Below are 16010 nucleotides of genomic sequence, written 5' to 3'. Positions count from 1 at the left end.
CTCCTTGCAGCCCAGGGGACTCTCAAGAGTCTTCTCCAACACCACAGTTCAAAAGCATCAATTCTTCAGTGCTCAGCTTTCTTTATAGTCCAACTCTCACATCCATATATGACCACTGGAAGAACCATAGCCTTGACTAGACAGACCTTTGTTGGCAAAGTAATGGCACTGCTTTTTAATATGTTATCTAGGTTGGTCATAACTTTCCTTGCAAGGAGTAGTGAAAGTGAAAGTGAAGTCGCTCAGTCGTGTCCAGATCTTTGCGACCCCATGCACTCTAGCCTACCAGGCTCCTCTGTCCATGGGATTTTCCAGGCAAGAGTACTGGAATGGATTGCCATTTCCTTCCAAGGAGTAAGCATCTTTTAATTTCATGGCTGCAGTCACCATCTACAATGATTTTGGAGCCCAGAAAAATAAAGTCAGCCACTGTTTCCACTGTTTCCCCATCTATCTGGATGAAGTGATGGGACTGGATGCCATGATCTTAGTTTTCTGAATGTTGAGCTTTAAGCCGACTTTTTCACTCTCCTCTTTCACTTTCATCAAGAGGCTCCTGAGTTCCTCTTCACTTTCTGCCATAACGGTGGTGTCATCTGCATATCTGAGGTTATTGACATTTCTCCCGGCAATCTTGATTCCAGCTCGTGCTTCCTCCAGCCCAATGTTTCTCATGATGTACTCTGCATATAAGTTAAATAAGCAGGGTGACAATATATAGCCTTGACATACTCCTTTTCCTATTTGGAAACAGTCTGTTGTTCCATGTCCAGTTCTAACTGTTGCTTCCTGACTTGCATACAGGTTTCTCAAGAGGCAGGTCAGATGGTCTGGTATTCCCATCTTTTTCAGGATTTTCCACAGTTTATTGTGATCCACACAGTCAAAGGCTTTGGCATAGTCAATAAAGTAGAAATAGATATTTTTTGGTATTCTCTTGCTTTTTCGATGATCCATCGGATGTTGGCAATTTGATCTCTGGTTTCTCTGCCTTTTCTAAAACCAGCTTGAACATCTGGAAGTTCATGGTTCACTTATTGCTGAAGCCTGGCTTGGAGAATTTTAAGCACGACTTTACTAGTGTGTGAAATGAGTGTAATTGTGCGGTACTTTGAGCATTATTTGGCATTGCCTTTCTTTGGGATTGGAATAAAAACTGACCCTTCCCAGTCCTGTGGCCACTGCTGAGTTTTCCATATTCGCTGGTATATTGAGTGCAGCACTTTCACAGTGTCATCTTTCAGCATTTGAAATAGCTCAACTGGAATTCCATCCCCCTCCACTAGCTTTGTTCGTAGTGATGCTTTCCAAGGCCCACTTGACTTCACATTCCAGGATGTCTGGCTCTAGGTGAGTGATTACATCATCGTGAGTGTCTGGGTCGTGAAGATCTTTTTTGTACAGTTCTTCTGTGTATTCTTGCCACTTCTTCTTAATATCTCTGCTTCTGTTAGGTCCCTACCATTTCTGTCCTTTACTGAGCCCATCTTTGCATGAAATGTTCTCTTGGTATCTCTAATTTGCTTGAAAAGATCTCTAGTCTTTCCCATTCTATTGTTTTCCTCTATTTCTTTGCACCGATTGCTGAGGAAAGCTTTCTTATCTCTCCTTGCTTTTCTTTGGAACTTTGCATTCAAATGGGTATATCTTTCCTTTTCTCCTTTGCTTTTTGCTTCCTGTCTTTTCACAGCTATTTGTAAGGCCTCCTCAGACAGCCATTCTGCTTTTTTTGCATTTCTTTTTCTTGGGGATGATCTTGATTCCTGTCTCCTGTACAATGTCACGAACCTCCATCCATAGTTCATCAGGTATTCTGTTTATCAGATCTAGTCCTCTAAATCTATTTCTCACTTCTACTGTATAGCTAAGGGATTTGATTTCGGTCATACCTGAATGGTCTAGTGGTTTTCCCACTTTCTTCAATTTCAGTCTGAATTTGAAAATAATGAGTACATGATCTGAGCCACAGTCAGCTCCCCGTCTTGTTTTTGCTGACTCTATAGAGCTTCTCCATCTTTGGCTGCAAAGAATATAATCAATCTGATTTCAATGTTGGCTATCGGGTGATGTCCATGTGTAGAGTCTTCTCTTGTGTTGTTGGAATAGGGTGTTTGCTATGACCAGTGTGTTCTCTTGGCAGAACTTATTACCCTTTCCCCTGCTTCATTCTGTACTCCAAGGCCAAATTTGCCTGTTATGCCAGGTGTTTCCTGAAATCCTACTTTTGCATTCCAGTCCCCTATAATGAAAAGGACATCTTTTTTGGGTGTTAGTTCTAGAAGGTCTTGTAGGTCTTCATAGAACTGTTCAACTTCAGCTTCTTCAGCGTTACTGGTCGGGCATAGACTTGATTCACCATGATATTGAATGGTTTGCCTTGGAAATGAACAGAGATCATTCTGTCATTTTTGAGATTGCATCCAAGTACTGCATTTCGGACTCTTTTGTTGACTATGATGGCTACTCCTTTTCTTCTAAGGGATTCCTGCCCACAGACGTAGATATAATGGTCATCTGAGTTAAATTCACCCATTCTAGTCCATCTTAGTTCACTGATTCCTAGAATGTCGACGTTCACTCTTGCCATCTCCTGTTTGACCACTTCCAATTTGCCCTGATTCATGGACCTAACATTCCAGGTTTCTATGCAATATTGTTCTTTACAGCATCGAATCTTGCTTCTATCACTAGTTCCATTCACAACTGGGTGTTTTTGCTTTAGCTGCATCCCTTCATTCTTTCTGTGTTTATTCACCTTAGGAGGGCATAAATGTCCCAACAGGCAAGCAGTAAGGATAGAGAAGTAAAGGATCCTAAATAATCAGTACACAGGTTCTGATTGGGAGCCCTCTATGCCTTATTATTGTTCAGGTTGTTCCTGATTTGGGCTTGATGCTCTTTCAAGATAGATATATTATGAAGCCTTTAAAGTATAAGGTCACAGCAAAGGGGTTGCAGACTTCAAACAGGAAGGAATCAATGTTTCACTTTGGTTCTTAGCATAAAAATGCACTCAGTAGTGCTCATTAGATATCATTATTCATTTATCCATTCAATGAAAAATTACTAAATGCCTACTATGTGCTTGGATTTGTTCTGTACTCTGACAATACGGTGGCTTTTGAGACTAAGTCTTGCCTCATTGATGTTACATTAGAGAAGGGAGAGAAGGCAGATAATAAACAAATAAACAAGTAAATAAGATAATATTATGTTAAATTCTGTAAGTACAATAAACAGAGTGATATTATAGTGACTTGGAGTGGGGTAACATTAGACAGGAAAATTAGAGATAACTTTTTGAAGATGTGATATGTAAATTGAGACTGAAAGTTGAGAAAACCCTTCCATACAAAAAGTCAGGGAAAGAACTTTGTAAGCACAGAGAATAACAAATACAAAAACCTTAAGGGAAAAACAGGCTCGATATGCTCAAAAAGAGAAATTCAACATGGTTGAGTTGTTGATGAGGTAAGCACATCATATTGGGCTTTGTAGGATACGGTGAGATATTTAATTTTGTTATCAGTTCAGTGAAAAGTCACACTGGAAGACTTTCTTCATGAGAATAATTCTGAATGCTGTGTAGAGAGTGCTTTGGAGGGGTCCACAACTGGAAGAAAGAAGAAGAGTTCAAAATCTGACTGAAGTCCAAGAGTGAGCTAATGATTTCTCGAACTAGGGTGATAACAGTGGAGTTAAAGAGAAGTGATATATTTTACAAGTATAACAACCAAAATTTACTGATAGATTGTATATGGAGAGGGAGGTAAAGAGAAAAATGAAACATGAATTCACAGATTTTTATTTAAGCAACTGGGTGAATGAGGAATACTAGAGGAAAAGCAGGGTGTTTTTTCAATGAAGAAGGGGTCACATTTTTGGTTTTGGCATGATTAGTTGGACATGTCTGTTAGACTTCTAAGAAGAGGTCTTGAGTAGGCAGTTGGATATATGAATTTAGATCTCAGTAGACAAGTACAGACTAGAGATATAAATTTGATAGTAACCAGGATATGGCTCCTATTTAAAGTCATGTTACTGGACTTATAGACAGAGTATAGATATTGAAGGGAAAAAAGTCAGTAACAAGCCCTCAGGTGTTCTAACATTTAGAAGTCAAGTTGCAAAGGAGAAGCTGGGCCAGCAAAATGGTCTGGGACAGATCATATAGCAAAATAGGAAAAAAGCCAGGACAGTGCGATATCAAAGAAGCAAAGAGAGAAAAGAAAGTATTTCAAGAATCAGGGAATAACTGATTATATTAAATGATACTGAGAGATAAAATCAGATGAACACAGAGAAATAAGAATGGATTTGGCAATATGAGGTGGTTGGTAATCTTGACAAGAGAAATTTCAGCAGAGTGGTGGGGACAGAAGAAAGAATGATATGGACTAAAAAACGAAAGAGAGGTGAGAAATGGTTACAATTAGGGTGACAAACTTTTCTGAGATGCTTTACAGTGATAAGAAGCAGAAAAATGAGGCAGTATCTAGAAAATGATGTGGAGTTAAGAGAGTTTTGTATAATGCAAACCTGCATGTTAATAGGAATGATCCAGTTGAGAGGTGAAAAAGTGATACTGTAGGATAGAATGCTAATAATATGCCAAAAAAGCCATGGGAGGGCAAGAAGAGGGATCCTGAGCATATTTGTAAGAGTTGTTCTTTGATACAAGAAGAGACACTTCACATAGAAGAAGTTGGGTCGGTAAATTTGGTGGTTGGAAAATGAAATAGTTGTTAGCTAAATGAGATGTGAGGAATAAAGAACTGGGAATAAAGAACATGGAAGAGAAGTTGGAAATTTGTGGAGAGATGAGATGGTGAAATAGTTGTCTCAGAGAATAGGAGAATAAATTAGGGAATTGTAGGATTGCTAGCCAGTGCTATTGGGCTCTTTGGAGATTTTTAATCATGCATTTTAAAATCTGAGATTTATCTGAGAAACTAAAATCCAGCCCTCCACTGGTGTAGTCCACTCCTGGTTCCAAGCATTGCTGCCCTAGAAAGAGCCTTGATCTGTAACAACTGGAAAAAACTTTATTGGCATTGGAGAGGAGAATTAATATGACAACTGCCTCTCTCAATACATTGGGTACCTAGTCAGGCTGTTCCAAATAGATTAGATAGAACTGTGTGTCTTCCTACACACAAATTTTCTCTTTGGAATGTCATCAGGGAGTTCCAGAGACTTCTCTTCATTTCTTTAATTTTCCCAATCCTCAGATGCTGATTTGCTCTTTGATCATAGACTTAAATGAGAATCTGCTCCCTTTTCTACATTTACTAATGTTTCCCTCCACATGGCTTTTTCCTTGTCTTTTGAAGTTGTCAAGGTGGACCATGGCTTAATGCTTTGGTTCCACAATGGTTTGATTTGGAATATATCGGTCCCACACTCTCACAAGGTCAACCTCGTTGTGGGTGCTGAGAAACAGAATCAATGATTGTGCCTGCTGCTGCTACTGCTGCTAAGTCTCTTCAGTCGTGCCCAACTCTGTGCGACCCCATAGACGGCAGCCTACCAGGCTCTCCCGTCCCTGGGATTCTCCAGACAAGAACACTGGAGTGGGTTGTCATTTCCTTCTCCAATGCAGGAAAGTGAAAAGTGAAAGTGAAGTCACTCAGTCGTGTCCGACTCTTCGCGACCCCATGGACTGTAGCCCTCCAGGCTCCTCCGTCCATGGGATTTTCCAGGCAAGAGTACTGGAGTGGGTTGCCATTTCCTTCTCCAATGATTGTGCCTACGTAATACTAAACAGGGTATTTCAAGGTTTTCCGAAGTAAGATATGGAAGGGGAATTTCTTTTGATATAGAAAATGGAAAGTATTGACTGCATTTCTGAAAAACAGGTGGAGGCTCAGCTTTTCAGTCCAACAACTTGTGACTTCAAGGTAGGGTGATGAGGATAGTCTCACTTTCTGTTGGTTGTTCCAATGTAAACATGATCACCCCTGTCATTCTCATTCCTAAGTGTTTTGATTTGGGCAATAAATTAGTCAGTCTACCCCAAGAGGCTGATACAGTCACTGATTCTAGAGGAAAATGTCTTCATAGCTAGCTGCTATTCTTCTTTCTGGACTCCCATGGGCTCATAAGAGTAGAGTGTCACACTACAATCACATAACCATCACCACTACCTCTAGGATCTGATCTTTAAAAAAATTCACCATGTCAACCTGACCCCACCTGCTAGTCAGTTCAGTTCAGTTCACTCAGTCGTGTCCGACTCTTTGCGACTCCGTGGACTGCAGCACGCCAGGCCTCCCTGTCCATCACCAACTCCTGGAGTTTACTCAAACTCATGTCCACTGAGTCAGTGATGCCATTCAATCTCTGTCGTCCCCTTCTCCTCCTGCCTTCAATCTTTCCCAGCATCAGGGTCTTTTCCAATGAGTCAGCTCTTTGCATCAGGTGGCCAAAGTATTGGAGTTTCAGCTTCAACATCAGTCCTTCCAATGAACACTCAGGACTGATTTCCTTTAGGATGGACTGGTTGGATCTCCTTGCAGTCCAAGGGACTTTCAAAAGTCTTCTCCAACTCCACAGTTCAAAAGTTCTCTATTCCTTACCTTCTGCCTGAAACAATTTTCTACATCTTTCTAGTTGAATCAAGGCCCAGGTCTGGCTTAATGAGTTTAAATTAGGCTAAAAATGGACAAGTGGGAAGTATAGAACATCCCCTTACGTGCTGAGACTCACCTACTGCTTCCTATGGAATTCTTTTCCCCAAATATATCTACACTGCTAAAGCTAGAAAATCTGGTTTGTGGCCCCCCAAATCCAAAATTTAGATAGGTCTGATTCTATTGCATCAGACATGCTATTCTCTCTTGCCTGCTAGAGAAAAAGTCCTGGACCAATGTAATTAAGTCCATGGATGGAAAAGGTAGCCCCTTTAAGAAATGATGCACAGAATAGTCAGGAGCCTGTGATTCTGTCTACTATGACATCAGGAAGCAAAGATAAGAAGGACTGGCTATAGACAAGGGAAACTTTCTTGCCAAGCTTCACTGAAATCACCCTTTCAAGAGTCATGGTTTTCTTTTTGTGTTTTGTAGTGGCCTTTTATTTCATTTTAAAGAAGATTGGAAAAACAAAGCAGAAGAGGAAAGCCAAGAGACAGAACAAAAGTATTTAAACAACGGAGGAAAAATACTGGGTCTGTTTCACTCTTCCTGTTTGTATCAGTTTCTTTTTCCAGGTGACACCTAACCTTTATCTCATGTCTAATATTATTACCAAACCAAGGTTCCCCCATCTCCAGGGTGGTTGTGGATGGACATGAACTGAAACTTAGTGATGAGTGTTGGTATATATTTCACATCCAACTTAATCTTTTGTTAATCAGAAAGTATAGTGAATTATTTTACAGTCTGTATCAAATTTCTCCATGTCAAAATATCTCTGTCAAAGTAGCTATGTTAAAATATTCTTGATTTCAATATGGCTCATCAGAATAGCTATGTCACAATGTTATGAACCCACTCATAACTGGCATGGCTATAAGAATAGGCTCTGTGTAGATCTGGTCTGGACCCACTTATATGCCTCATGTCTGTGTTATAAGGCCAATTTCAAAGTCCATTATTACTAGAATTTACTCTTTGCTTATGCACTTACTGAAAGTATGGTCTTTAAGAACAAAGTTTTTATCAGTTAAGGTTTATATGTATTAGCTTCCCTCCAAAACTCTGTTGTATAGTGTATCTGTTTAATGCTGCAGTTCTCTATATTCAGCCTCAGTATTCTCTAAGTTACTTTTTGTCAACTTTGTTTTCTCTGGAGTTAAGCATTTTTCACACTATAACAATGGGAAGGGGGGTTTATATTTTATTCTTTTGGCTGGAAGGTTTACTCTCTTCTTACAGTAACAGCTGAAATGAATCTTCCATTTGCATTTCCCCTTCTATAAGCCATTCTATATCATAGAAAGATAGACAAATATAAGTAGATGACAGATAGATATAAAGACCCGCTAAGTTACTACCATAATACCCAAAAATTTGCCTTGTAATACTATCTTTGCTTATTTGTCATCTTTTAGGGACAGGCCTAGAGATATCTTGATATTTACATATTTAGCAGGTGGTATCAATATGGGTCACCTTCCCTGGTGGCTCATTGGTAAAGAATCTGCCTGTCAAGCAGGAGATGCGGATTCAATCCCTGGGTTGGGAAGATCCCCTGGAGAAGGAAATGGCAACCCACTCCAGTATTCTTGCCTGGAGAATTCCATGGACAGAGGAGCCTGCCGGGCTACAGTCCACGGGGGTCGCAAAAGGGTCAGACACAACTTAGCGACTAAACAACAGCAATCAATATGGGTCATTGTATTTCCAATCTCCTTAAAATCATGGCTAAACTTTTCCTCTTGCCCTTAAAAAAATCTATGTGCAGAATCCCTGGAGCTCATCCCTTCAAAGTGTCTTTCCTAGAAGTCCTGTATCTCCACCACAACAGCTCTTTGGAAGAAATTACAAGTAAGCAATCCCTTAAAAGGAAAATTAAAGCTTGTAAATGCTGGGGGGAAAAAGAAAGCAGAATCTTACTTGGAAATAATTTTAGTAGAAAGTTTTATGTATTTATTTCTCAGTAGGAGGTGGGGTTGCAGAGAAGAAGGGGCATTGTCAGAGATAACAATATTTCTAACTATGAATACATACATAATTTTGTTTATGCCAGAGGATAACTCTAATATATTTCCTGAGGAAAAAAGCATTGACCTAAATTAATCTGTAAGATTTTTTAAGCTGTATTTCCTTCATTTAACTAAGTATCCCAGTGATTTATTAGATACTCTTAGACACAGACTCTTTGTCCCTAACAAAAACCTTAGTTTTAGTGAGGAATAGAATAAAAGGAGAATGATTTCTTTGTTTTCTGAAAGATGCCATTATATTAGTATATCTGTTATCTAATGTGCTTTCTGGATGATTTCATTTATTTGCTTCCTAGAGAATATATGATAACAGTCTAGGTGTGTTTGGTTTTTTTTTAAATATCCTAAAATATTTCATGTTTATTTTTTCATTTAAAACAGCATTATGACTCATGAACCCAAAGAGGACAATCCTTATATCTACCCGTCTTTTAACTGGGATGGCTCCCTGGGAACAGCTAAACCTGAAGCAAACTATGGGGACAAGTACTCCTTGGCAATGCACATGAAGCCACTTTTTGTGTGTATCATGTATTTCAATATAATTATTATCACAATTTATATAAAAGTATTATAATGAATACTAAGGCTTTGCTATAGCAAAATTATATGACAGAATCAGTTAAGATAAAGATACAGAAAGTTTAGCTTATAAGACTATCACCACTATTTCATTTTGTAAAATGGGATTAAGGAAATATGAGTCCAAGGTATAGTATACGTAAGACTTCATATGAATTAATATGCTATATATATAACTTAAATTTGCAATATTTAGAAAGGAGATTTGAGATCAAAGGAAGACTGGTTAAATTTCATAAGACTAACTCAGATGTCAGACTGATATTATGATAATCATTAAATTATCATAATTTAACAAGACAATTGCTATTTGTGTTTTAGTGTACATAACACATTAAATAGTACATTGCTCAAGCTGATGCTGAATACTGGCTAACTGCTAATCTCTAGTTACATGTTAACAACTAATATGAGGTGCAAACTGTTTCTTTATATGTGTTTAAAACCAGAAATCAAAAAAAGATGAAACATAATCATCTGAAAGTTATCTTTATGAATGTTCTTGACAAATGCAATGAATCATATAAAACTGAAACTAATCCAACAAAAATGAATATCTGATGTTTGTTGACATATTGAAGTGTTGCTTTTTTGTGGGGGGAGGGTCAATTTTAGTTGAGTGACCACTGACAAAATGACCTCCCCCAAAAAACCCACAGTGGGGAGAGTGATATCACCAAGATGGCAACATATGTCATTCTTGACTTCACTCCTCCTCAGAAGAAGAGCTAACATCTATTCAAGAACATGGCATAACTGAGAGAACTCTAGAAATAGGAGTGAGATTAAAGGATCCCCTGCACCATAGAGACCAAGAGATACTGCATTAGAAGGATAAGAGGAGCCACTCCACATTGACTGCATTGTCCCTCCTATTGCCAGTATAGCACCACTCAGAGAGTTCTCTGTTTCCTCCAGTGGGAGAGGAGAGCCCAGTGGGTCAAGCAACCTCCTAAGCTTCATAGGTTGCTTTGTGAGAGCCCCTACTCTGGTCTCACCACATGGGGATTTCAGGGGAACTTGCAGGGTTCAACCACTGGGAATCTGACTGTTATGGAGCGGAGGGAAGGGGCTTTCAGCAGGGTCTTGGCAGACCAAATTCATAGCTGCAGTGCCCAAGTAGTAATCCTAATTAATGTTGCTCATTTGCAGAATCGAGTCAGTGGTGCACTTTGACTAGGCTTAAGTGAACTGCTCAGCAGTTCTCATCAGGATGTGGATATGCCTGATTTGGGTACTCAAATGAGAAGTTTTTCTGGCCACAGAGCCTGGGCCAAGGAATCTGAGGCAAGGAGCTGAGTCCACTGGGATCCATCCACTGGGGAGAGTGTCTCCCAACCCCATATGATCAGAGAGGCTGGTGAGACCACCCGGAAGCTGTGTAGCCTAGCAACACTCCAGCTGAGAGACATGCAGAGCTGATTGCTCCCAGAGTAAAGCCAGTGGGCTTGGAGGGTTCCCTTGCTAAGCCCGGGCTGGGAGATTAACGCATAGCCAGGGCTGAGGGTAACTCCCACCCCTCTAGACCAGAAAGCCTGCTTGGGAAAAATGGGCATTGCCTACAGTGACCCTTCACTGTCCCACTCAGGCAAGTGACCTGAAACATAGCCCCACCTACTATGGATCCAGAACTCCATCTGACCAGAAAAGCTGGCAGGAACACCTAGAAACTGTAATCAGCAATGCTTGGACCAAGAGGTCGGCTTGCCCTGTCAAGGGAACTGAGACATATCCCCACCCACTGTGAAGAGTATCTCCCACCTCATCTGATCAGAAAAGCTAGCAAGACTATCTGGAAGCTGTGCAGCCCAGGAACACTCAAGGCAAGAAGCAGGCAGGCAGAGCTGATAGTTTGCACAGCAAAGGCAATGAACCTGTTTGGCAGAGAACTTGGAGTACGGGTTGGCTTAAGACAACAAACAAAGAGCTTTATTAGCTTTAGGGCTGCACCTGTCACTGCACCCAAGCAGGGAAACTAATTCATGGCCCTGTTCATTGCTGAATGCAGCCTCTATCTTGCCTGAGTAGGGAACCTAACCAGAGCACACAGGAAGCTGCATAGGCCATCCAACACCCCTGACTAGAGTGGCACTTGAACAGAGAGCACAACCCATATCTTTTCCTATTTTCAGAAAAAAAACTGGTGTTCTCACCTGACTAAGGAATTCAGTGCACACTATTGCCTGATTTGGGGTCCCAAACAATAAACCCATACATCCACTTGATACCCTACCAGGGAGCAAAACCAATTCATAGGCCCATCTACTATAGAATATAGTACCCAGTCTCAATCATCTATCTAGTAAGCCTGACCAGAGAATCCAGGAAAGTACAGCACCATCTAACAGCCTTACTTGTGTAGAGAACCAAGCTAGCAGTGCTATCCACATTTTCTCAGTCAGTGGCACACCTCCCCATCCCCAAACTCAGAGCTTGAATAGTTGCCTCCCTCCACCCTCAACATAATAGCAGACCCCTCTTGCCTAAGGACATTACCAACAGATATGCCTACAAACCCAAACTGAGTTGATTGGTGAAGATCCGCCTCTGCCAAAGCAAACCTGTAAAGTCTGAAGAGGAGCCCAATTACTAAAATGTGCAGATACCAATGTAAGAAATCAAGGATAACAAAAACCAAGTAAATATAACATCAACAAAGGAAACTAATAAGGTTCCAAGAACTGACCCTAACAAAATGGAGATCTGCAAATTTCCACGCAAAGAATGGAGAACAATCCTCTTAAGGAAATCTAGCAAAATAAAAGAACACAACATAGACAACTAAATGGAATTAGGAAAACTGCTTTTGTGGATGGATGGATGGATGGAGGTCAGGCCTGCAGTCAGAGGGAGATGTTGTTCTGTGGAAAGGCTGCTCCACAGGAGGGCACCTAGATAATCAGAGAAAGTGAGAGCTGAAAAGTACCCTGCAGGTCACCTAGTCTAACCCTCTCATTTTACAGTGAGAAGCCTAAAGTTCTAGGAGGAATAGGGCTCTCCAGGATTTAATTATTGGCAGATCAGGAAAATTCCAGGTTTCTTAAGTCGTTTGACTTTTTTCTACCATTAACTTTGGTGAGTGCAAGGCTATCTTGGGGAAGACAAGCAGCTTTGCCCATGTTATATAGCATATATCCAAAGCATATGCATAGACATGTTCAAGTGTTGTAATTGTTATAAGACCTTAATACTTTGGCCACCTGATGCGAAGAGCTGACTCATTGGAAAAGACCCTGATGCTGGGAAAGATTGAGGGCAAGAGGAGAAGAGGACAACAAAAGATGAGATGGTTGGATGGCATCACTGACTCAATGGACATGAGTTGAGCAAACTCCAGGAACTTCCCACTCTGTCTACAACTTAAATAGTACTGTTTTTTCAAGGTTCCATCTTGCTGGTGAATTTCAAATCTAATTTCAACTCATAAAAGTCTCTCTAGATCTAGACCAGTGATTCTAATACTCTATAGGATATTTGTACGCTTATATTTCTAGCAGACTCCTTAAAGACCTATGATATTATCTCTTCACTCCACCCTACTCCTCTCCTATATTCTGTACTATAGTGAATGGTGCCACTGACCCAATCATCTAAGACTGGAGTCTGTGAACACAACGAAGTTCTTTTCTCTCCTTTACTGTTTCCTTTAAGTCTAATCATGCATGAAGTTGTGTGTTGTTCTTTTTTCCCTTGAATCTAGGGTGACCAACTCACCACAACTTTCTTGGGACAGTCTTGGTTTTAAAAGTGAAAGGCCCACATTCCGGAAACCCCTTCAGTTCTGGGACAACTCATTCCCTCTGTCACTGACTTAATTCAGGTCTTCCGCATGTCTCTTCTAAATTGGTGGTGGTGGTTTAGTCACTATGTCCAACTCTTGTGACCCCATGGACTGTAGCCCACCAGGCTCCTCTGTCCATGGGATTTCCCAGGCAAGAATGCTCCAGGGGATCTTCCTGACTCAGGAATCAAACCTACATCTCCTGCTTGGCAGGCAGATTCTTTACCACTGAGCCACCTCTTCTAAGTTATGGCCAGCTAATTCCTTTGCCTCTATTTCAGGTTTACCTGTCACACTGCTGCCTAAGTTATCATCTTAAAACCAAATATGATCTTATTGTAATCTAACATAAAAGACCATGCTTGATCCTCATTACAAACAGGTCAAAGTTCCTCAAGTAAGCATAATATGAAGGATTTTAGCCCCCCTCATCTCTCCAACTCTCTACCTCCATCTCTTGCTGATCTTAGGCTTCCACTCTACGTTCCAGCCATACTAAATGTATGGCTTCCCAAGTACGTGGTTCCTAAGCAATTATGGCTCTATGTCTGCAAAACTCCTACTCATCCTAGTATATACTTTGGGTATCACATTCATGAAGCCTTTCCCAAATCTTTAAGCAGAGGTAGTGCTCTATTCTCTGCCCTACCAACAGTACTATTACTGTCTTCATTCTTATACTAAGATATCATGTTATAAATATTTGTCTGCCTATCTATAGTATATGTGTCTTCCACTTGAATTTTAATTCACCCAGATCAGCAACCACCACTTATTCATTATTGTATTCTGAGTGCCAAGCAAAATGCCTGCTACAGGGTGATAGTCAACATGTGTGCATGTGTGTGTGTTTATCCTTGAACCATTCTCTTACAAATGGGGAAGGTGATTAGTATAATGTTTTCCAATAAAAATAGAGAACTCTCAAAATAAAAGCCTACAGCATTCATTCCTCTTTCAGATCTGTTTTAAAGTAGTATTTCTAAATGCTCATGAACATGTTTCTCAGGGTCTCTGCAATAGAAAAAGTCATCTGTGAGTAGAGATTTTAATTGTTAAAAAGTAACATGTTATGCTGAGAAAGTGAGGTTTCAGTATGACCCCTACCATAAAACAGTTTTATAGCACTGACAAAAGTCTGGGTTACTATGACATAAACAATGTTGTTATATTAATAATAACATATGATTTGGAAACACTAGTGATGTAGCTTTGTCAATATGATTACACAAAAAAAGTAAAGTGAGATACTTCATAAAAGCAACAAATTTAATTTACAGTTATATAGTACTAACATTCATCCCTGCAAGATTAGAGTGTGGACTTTGATACTGTAATTTCAGGGATAAAAAAGAGGTGTCTGTTTTTCTTATATAAATTTGCTCCTTTAATATTAGATTCTTACTTTACTATGGAGATTCTGGATTGCACTGTATCTAAACTTCTTTAGGGAAATTGTACTACAAGTACAGTATTTAATGGTTATTTAAAAGCAGCCAACAATTCATTTGCTAAAAAATTTTGTGTGTGTTGTTTTAAATAACTAACATTTATAATGGTGATTAAACAAATTCCTAAAATGATTCAGATATTGTATGTCCAATTTTCTAATGCATGAGTATATCTAAACAAGAATATAGATTTTATTAGGTATCATTTAATTATGTTTGATATTTTTAACTTCCTTGCAGAGTTTGTCCACCACAGGAGGTCCAAAATCAAGCTACATTCAAAAAGAGAGACAACAAATTGGACACCCAAGTTCTGAGGAGCCAGAAGTCCCATATAGGACAGAACGAATGCAGATGAAACCCAACAATTAAGCTTCCTGCAGAAAAAAAATTACATAAAATTATCTGTTAAACTTCAAAGCATACTTGGAATATTTTTAGAAAGCTATGGGTATGAGTTTCCTATGCTATAAATTATCCTTTACCTTTCTCTTTTAATGCCAACAATTCTTTTTTTTTTCTTTTTTTTAAAATAAATTTATTTATTTTAGTTGGGGGCTAATTACTCTACAATATTGTAGAGGTTTTTCCCATACATTGACATGAATCAGCCATGGGTTTACATGTGTTCCCCATCCTGAACCCCCCTCCCACCTCCCTCCCCAACCCATCCCTCTGGGTCATCACATTGCCCAAGTCCTGAGCATTTGTCTCATGCATCGAACCTGGAAGGGTATACTGTTTCATATATGATAATATACATCTTTCAATGCTATTCTCTCAGAACATCCCACTCTCACCTTCTCCCACAGAGTCCATAAGACTGTTCTATGCATCTGTGTCTCTTATTCTGTCTCGCATATAGGGTTATCGTTACCATCTTGCAAATTCCGTATATATACATTAGTATACTGTATTGGTGTTTTTCTTTCTGGCTTACTTCACTCTGTATAATGGGCTCCAGTTTCATCCATCTCAATAGAACCAATTCAAATGTATTTTTTTAACGGCTGAGTAATATTCCACTGTGTATATGAACCACAGCTTCCTTATCCATTCGTCTGCTGATGGACATCTAGGTTGCTTCCATGTCCTGGCTATTGTAAACAGTGCTGCGATGAACATTGGGGTACACGCGTCTCTTTCAATTCTGGTTTCCTCGGTGTGTATGCCCAGCAGTGGGATTCTGGGTCATATGGCAGTTCTGTTCCCAGTTTTTTAAGGAATCTCCACACTGTTCTCCATAGTGGTTGTACTAGTTTGCATTCCCACCAACAGTGTAAGAGGGTTCCCTTTTCTCCACACCCTCTCCAGCATTCACTGCTTGTAGACTTTTGGATAGCAGCCATTCTGACTGGCGTGAAATGGTACCTCATTGTGGTTTTGATTTGCATTTCTCTAATAATGAATGATGTTGAGCATCTTTTCATGTGTTTGTTAGCCATCTGTATGTCTTCTTTGGAGAAATGTCTGTTTAGTTCTTTGGCCTACTTTTTGATTGGGTCGTTTAATTTTCTGGAATTCAGCC

At 39.8% G+C, this 16010-nt stretch overlaps 1 long non-coding RNA gene across 1 annotated transcript; it reads left to right on the top strand.

Annotated features, from left to right (window-relative positions):
* Nucleotides 1-6947: 6947 nt before the first annotated feature.
* Nucleotides 6948-14902, top strand: LOC145536276 (uncharacterized). Its single transcript, XR_014075731.1, has 4 exons — nucleotides 6948-7168; nucleotides 8407-8489; nucleotides 9050-9188; nucleotides 14723-14902. It is a non-coding gene; the product is annotated as an uncharacterized LOC145536276 (long non-coding RNA).
* The last annotated feature ends 1108 nt before the right edge of the window (nucleotides 14903-16010 follow it).

The sequence above is a fragment of the Giraffa tippelskirchi genome, chromosome X (assembly GCF_054371585.1).
Source record: "Giraffa tippelskirchi isolate mGirTip1 chromosome X, T2T-mGirTip1v1.2.pri, whole genome shotgun sequence".
Taxonomy (NCBI): Eukaryota; Metazoa; Chordata; class Mammalia; order Artiodactyla; family Giraffidae; genus Giraffa; species Giraffa tippelskirchi.
Note: the sequence above shows the minus strand (reverse complement) of the source record. Positions and strands in the feature narration are given on the sequence as shown.